The sequence below is a fragment of the Carya illinoinensis genome, chromosome 5 (genome assembly GCF_018687715.1).
Source record: "Carya illinoinensis cultivar Pawnee chromosome 5, C.illinoinensisPawnee_v1, whole genome shotgun sequence".
Lineage (NCBI taxonomy): Eukaryota > Viridiplantae > Streptophyta > Magnoliopsida > Fagales > Juglandaceae > Carya > Carya illinoinensis.
Window position 1 is genome coordinate 15,741,166 of NC_056756.1, and position 7,048 is coordinate 15,748,213.

General features: G+C 34.2%; 1 long non-coding RNA gene across 1 annotated transcript; it reads left to right on the forward strand.

The window, feature by feature from the left end:
• The first annotated feature begins 2,590 nt into the window (after nt 1-2,590).
• LOC122311574 lies at nt 2,591-4,091 on the forward strand. The gene is made up of 2 exons (XR_006242814.1): nt 2,591-2,689; nt 3,894-4,091. It is a non-coding gene; the product is annotated as an uncharacterized LOC122311574 (long non-coding RNA).
• The last annotated feature ends 2,957 nt before the right edge of the window (nt 4,092-7,048 follow it).

Sequence of the window (7,048 nt, forward strand, 5' to 3'; positions counted from 1 at the left end):
ATTGGATTATATGATATTTTGAACTAATTTTTTTATTTTCTCCAATATGCCTTAAATTATTAAGTGACATCAATAATTATTATAAAATATATATTATTTTTTACAAATAATCATTTCATAAAATTAGACAAACGTGCTTTGCACGTTGCTCCCACCTAGTAATAAAATATAAGTGAAATGATAGTGTAATATATAACATTACTCATATATATGTCAATAAGTAGTGATAGTTTGCTTGGGTGTATATTTACTTTATTACTAAAACATAATTCCTCTTTTTACATATGGCATGCAGCTGATCACAATTTACTAAGGTTTGATTTGGTCACTTGAGAATTTTTAGATAACAATTTTGAATTTTAAGATGAAATATTAAAATATAATATTTTAAAAATATTTTAATATTATTATTGTTTTAAAATTTTAAAAAATTAAGAAAAAATTGAATTATTTATTATATTATATATATAAATTTTAAAAAAATTATAATTATAAAATAAAAATTTTATATTGCCAAATTAAACCTTAGTAGATCAAATGTATTTATTTTGAGTGAAAGCAACGGGTCCTACAGAAATCAGTTAGTAAATGAATGCATGCACTCATTTCATTTGGTGGTTGGTGATCCTGAACGTTAGCATTAAGTTGTGAAACGAATCCGCTGCCGCCATTACTTCTTGCGTACCTAGCTAGCTAGCTCCAAATGTACGTTGATCTGATAATCACGGTCGACATTGTCACATTGATCATCTGCTACTGATCGAACAATTATGATCAAATTACACCAGGCCGTACGTACCCTAACTATTCCTTGTATCATGATCTACCGGCCTGTCCGAAAAGAAGATAGGGTAATTAAAAAGCAACATATATAAGTTCTGCATAACCTAAAATGAGCGGTGCAACTCTGCAACTTTTTAATATATTTAAAAAATAAAAATATATATTAATATAATTAAAATCAATTCTTTAATTATTAAATAAAAAAATTAACCGAGCGGTCAAGTTATGCAGTACAAAATAGGAGGCATACTAGTATTTTTCACCTTAAAATATTATGTAGATATCTCGTCATGACGAGGACAAACCCATAATATATATATATATATATATGTGTGTGTGTGTGTTTTATATAATAATCCCTCGATCTTGATTTATTTTATAATAAAAATAATTATATAATTTTTTGAGTTATATTAAGTCACATCAATTTAAAATTATTTTATATAATTTTTTTTTATGAGAAGAGTATTTTTAAAATTATATTGATGCCAAATATACATGATGCGTAGCTATACGTACATCCAAACAGATCAATGTTCTCTTTAGGCACCTTTTCTAATTGATCACGTACATGCATGCATATTTTTTCCTATACTAGTAACATTTATTTGGACTGTTCATGCGGATCGGATTTGATCCGGCCCGGACCGGAATCAGGATTACCGGAATTCCGGTTACGGATTTTGGCCCGGATCAAATCTGGGCCAGAACTCACATTAGATAAACTGAATTTATCCAGTCCGGACCCGGATATGATACCCAGGTTCCGTATTAGTAACCCGGTATCACTGGGTTTGTATAAAATGAAAAAAAAAAAAAAAAAATTCCCTTCGTCTCCCCTGATCCTAAACGGTTGAACCCTCCCTCCCTCTCTCTCTCTCTCTCTCTCTCTCTCTCTCTCTCTCACACGCAAAACCTAACCATGAAACCCTAGCCGCCGCTCTGTGTCAGTGATTTTTCATCACCTCCAAGATCTCGATGGTTGTTTGATGGAGAGGATAGCAGATATGGGAAGAAAATGGAAGTGCTTCTTCCTATTTCTTTCGAGGCTCGAAGGTCTTCATCCCTAACAGACCTCTCCCTCTCTCTCTCTCTCTCTCTCTCTCTCTCTCTCTCTCTCTCTCTCTCTCTCTCTCTCTCTCTCTCTCTGTTTTGAGCTCTAAAACCCTAGCCATTGCCGTCATCCTCATGACCCCCAAAGTTTGTTCTCTACGATTTGGGTCCGTTTTATTCCTATATGGGTCTGTGTAGCTTTGGTTCTCTGTTACGGCTTGTGTAGCTTTCAGTACGAACAAAAACCAATAGGAACATATATTCATCTCAGTAGATTTTCATGATATGTCTGGCGGTTTAACAGTTGCTGGGTCTGTTTACAATGTGTAAGCAATACATATATATTCAGTGTGACAATCATCAAATGATTTGGGTCAGTTTTGATGAGAAATCACTCCAAACCCCGAGCTATTAGATTTTTTAGGGTTTTTTCTTTTTATTACTTTGTTGATTTGGGTATGTTTTGATGAGAGTGTTTGAATGTAAGAATCATTAAGGAATATTTTTGTGAGTCAAATCTGTGCTAGCATAGGTATTTTTTGTTAGTCAATATTTTTTTGTGTTGATCCTCTTGTTGGTAGATGCTTTAGGATCTTACCAAGATCAATTTTTTATGTTCATTTGAGTGGTGCTACTAACGTAGATCACACCTGGTCTAGCAAAAAATGTTTACTAGTTAAAACTCATGTTTCAGATTTATATCAACTTAAGTACTTTTCTTTGCCTTTTCTTAGATTAGCATCTAAACCAGCAATGTTTAACAGCACACTTACAGAAGATGATGTTTTTTTATGTCCAGTTGATGGGTCCATTATGATAACAGGTAGATTAAACATGTTATTAAACATATCCGGTAAGCCTCTCCATTTCTCTCTTCATTTGGGCATTTTTGTATTTTTTTTTCTTATTCTTTAACTTTAGATGTAAAGGTTTAGTATCAATAGGAGTAATGGTTTTTGGGATGGGTTCGTTTCTTGTTTTTAGAGGCTAGAAAAAAGTAAAAGTCAGGGTTATGGAAGTGTATTGGTTGTGTTGAAAGTCTTTGTTGTATTATGTCGTTTTCATTTAGCGTTTCCAAGATCCTTTGCCATCGACTTGGGGTTTAATTTGGATATGGAATGTGGATATTGATCTATTTTCAATACCGAATATAATCAAAACATTCGAGATGATATGGAATGTGGATTATTGGTTTCCAAGGGCCTATTGGTTTTCCCACAATTGTAGACTTTAGTACCAATGTTGTAAGTTGTCCCTGGTTGTCTTAGATGGGCTTGGCAGGCTGTTGATTTCATGAGCCTTTTAATTCATTATTGTCAGAGCCTTTTGATTCGATTGGACTCTAACCAGTTAAAAGAAATCTTACAGTAAGGTTTTTGATGTTAAAGAATTGGCTAAAATAATTGTCATTCTCTACCAAAACAGTGAACAATTCTCATTGATAAACTATTACAACTGTTTTTTTTTTCTGCATACAGTTTCCATATATGTATGACCCCTACAGGTATTTATCCACACAAAACTCCAGTTTCTCTTTCCTGATTGGTACCATGAAACTTCAACAGCTTCCCTGTAGACGTGGCAGGTACTTAAAGGATGTATTTGATTGATGAAATAAATTTTGCAGTCCCTCAAGTAAACAAAACTCTTCAACAATTAGCTCATTTCATGGGTTTTACAATCGATAAGGAAAACAATAAATAGTTTTTTTCTCTTTTTTCATTTTGTACAAAAAATGAACAAAAAAGTGACACACAGGGCCGGGCTGGGTCATGCAATGACTAAGGTGGTAATGCTAGATTAGATGCTCCAAGGAAAAGGGCATGTTTACATGTGCTGCTAGTGAAATTTACTTTCTTTCATTAATATGAGTTTCTCTTTTTGATGAACTGCAGGTGGATTCTGTTTGAGTATTCCATCATGTTTGTGTATATCCCATTTTACATTTATGTTCATAAAAAATTATTTTCCCTCTTGAGTTTTCTTCATTTGGTAATGATTATAAAAAAATATTTGTATAATTTGTTGACATTATTTCCTTTTGAATGGACATGTAGGTGTGCTATGGGAAATTGCTATAGCTTGCAGGAAGACCATATATATTTAATTTTCATGGGTCTTGCAGTAAAATAGGACCATTAGATATGTAATTTTCATATATTGTAATTTTGCATTTTGTAATATAATGTATAAATACCAAATAATATAATATGTAGGGAATTGCATTATGTGTTGCATGCATTTTACATGATAAATATCGATTTTTTTTGTAATTTTTTTTTTATGCATGGTAATTTGTTATTTCTAACTTTCGTTATTTTTTACATAAAATTTAGTTTTCCATTTTGATATATTTTATTATTATGGACAATGTTCAACAAGACTTTAACAAAATTTAATTATATTTTGGCTTTATATATTAAAAAAATTATGCTTTTCAATAATTTTTTTAAAAAAATTGTGGTAGAATATAGGCTTTTAGGTTTAAAAAAATATACATGCCTTTTTCAAGTTTTCAATATTATCCTTTTCGTTAAAAAATAATATGCATTTTTGTTGTTATAAAAAAATAAAATAAAATAAAAATCGGGTTGATTCCGGAACCCGTATTTTCAGGTTGTAAAAATCCAGATTCATCCGAGTTTCAGCCCGGGTCATAACCCGAACTAATCCAATTCGAAACCCAATCTGGATTTAAAACCCGGGTTGCAGGCCGGGTATACCCGGATTCCCGATCCGATACCCGGTTGAACAACCATAGCATTTATATTTTTCTTTTTGATCTATCTTTGATTAATTTCTTAATTTATACGTGGAAGAGTTCATAAAATTAAATTCATAAATTGATATAATATGTCATATTATTAAACTACTTTTATCATAAATTAGTCTTACCAATGAATTCTACTGCTTGAAATTACTAATGCGATTTTTTTATTTTTAATAAAGAGTACGGGTTTGAAATGTTCGAAATGTAAACTGATGCACCCATGCATGATCATGTGCCTTGCATTCCTTGGTACTGTCTCAAAACGGTACTACATATATGCAGTATTAGAGCATCTTCAATAGATTAGTTAAAATTAAAGGACATTTTTTATAAATATGAGATGAATTTAACTTTTGACTATTTCATTCACATAAATTTCCACATTGAATTATCTACTTATTCTTTATATAATAATAAAATAATATTAATTTAATATGGTTTTTTATATCATATTTTACCATTATATTAATTAGTAATTATATTCTAATTAAATTATTGGTTAACAAATCATATTTTTAATGGTCATTTATTATTAATAACAACAAATGTCTAATTAAATTTATCTAAAATTCAATATAAATGCCTAAGAATAAATTCAATATAATGCTAATAACCCTTGTTGGCATTAATTGCTGCAGTAAAAGCCAAAGAAACTGAGAGTTTTTTGAGAAAATGTTGAGGGAAGAGAGAGAGAGTGTGTTACCAAAATAAAAACAATAAACGAAATATTTGGTCATTGAACAGTTCATATCAAATTTGATTTTACTTTTACAAATACTATAGCTAAAAGCTAAATTTTTTTACTTTACATAATCTATTGCAGCCAACTTTTGGTCCATAATAGCTAAAAGGAACTTTTTTTTTTTTACATATGCATATTTAATTGAGAGTGCTCTTAGTGTCGCATAAATCAAATCACATTGGTCTGACGTTTAACAGTACTCTGAATTAAAACTCTATGGTACTTAAGTGTTTAAAAATTAATAGAAAAATTAAAAAGGAAAATCTAGTTGCAAGTACAACTATGCATTAATATGTGTTTCTGTGACGCCCCCAAAATTCCCACGCCCGAACACGGGAAAATTGAGACGTCCGGATGGTGACAACCCGGGTCACCATCCCATCGACGGGTGCCGAGTGTGTGCAAGGCAACAGATGTGTACAGAGAAACACGCAGCGGATAACGAAAGTCATAACTAAGTACCAGAATTTTTCTTAACGTAATACAAACCGTTTAAAACGTACATAGATAAAATATTACAAAACACAAATACAGTTTTAATAAATAAAAAGATAGCATCAGCAACCCGGCGGAGCCGCATCCTCGGGCTCAGCCTCCTCCTCTTCGTCCTCTAACTCTGCACCAAAAGCTACGGAACCACGAATGGTACCGCAGGTAAGTAAAACCCAAACACTACCAGATAAAAACACATAAAACTCAAACAAGATGCATGAACCATGCCCAATGCCCAAAGCCCAAAAACACAAGTTTTCCACACACGCCAAAAACCCTTTTGGCCCAAAAACACATCCTTTCCGAAAAACACGCCAAAAATCACATTTGGCCGCCAAAAGTCCATTTGGCCCAATATCTCGCCGGAAGTCCATCCGGCCCAATATCTCGCCAGAAGTCCATCTGGCCCACGCCAAAAGTCCCATTTGGCCTCATAAACCATTATCCAATTTTAACCGTATGCACCATGACCTCCCCTAGGGGTCATCCGCACACCCTGGCTCCAGTGTCACACCGTAGAGTACCACCACGCATGTGACACCTAACGAGCGATGCCCAGTTCCGCGCCCCGCGCGTGCGTAGCCAAGCATCCTCTAGCCCTCGCCAGCGAAGGGCCACGGAGTCGGTGAGTAGGGCGAAGCCCGGTTCCGCGCCCGGCGCGTTCGTAGCCAAGCATCCCCTAGCCCCGCTCCCATCATCTCTCTCGACAACTCAGGGGACATCACTCAGTTTATTCCGCTCCCGAGTGACCAGAGGAGCTCCACCGAGATAATAACCCATCCCGGATTGGGCTCGTGATACACACGCACCCGTAAAACCACTCACGCCAATACACAGGCTTTTCACATAACTCCACAACACACGTGCATGCACCATGTAATGCCACAACAATGCATAATAAAATAAACCAACAATCATAAATCAAATAAACAGGCAACTCCGTCCTCCATCCATCCGACCCCCGAAACTCCTCGGACTCAGTCCGAAATCAACAACCAACAACAATAAATAAATTGAATGAGCGATATATATTTAAATCTGAAAATAGGGTTTGGAAAATACTTACAGCGCTATACGGCAATTTTAGAAAACAAGCGGCGTTGCAAACGGCGGAAAAACAGCAACGTCACAGTGAAAATTCACTGTGGCCGTGGGTTTGAAAAATCCACTTTTGAACGGGGACAAACTAGGACACGAGATTGATAGGG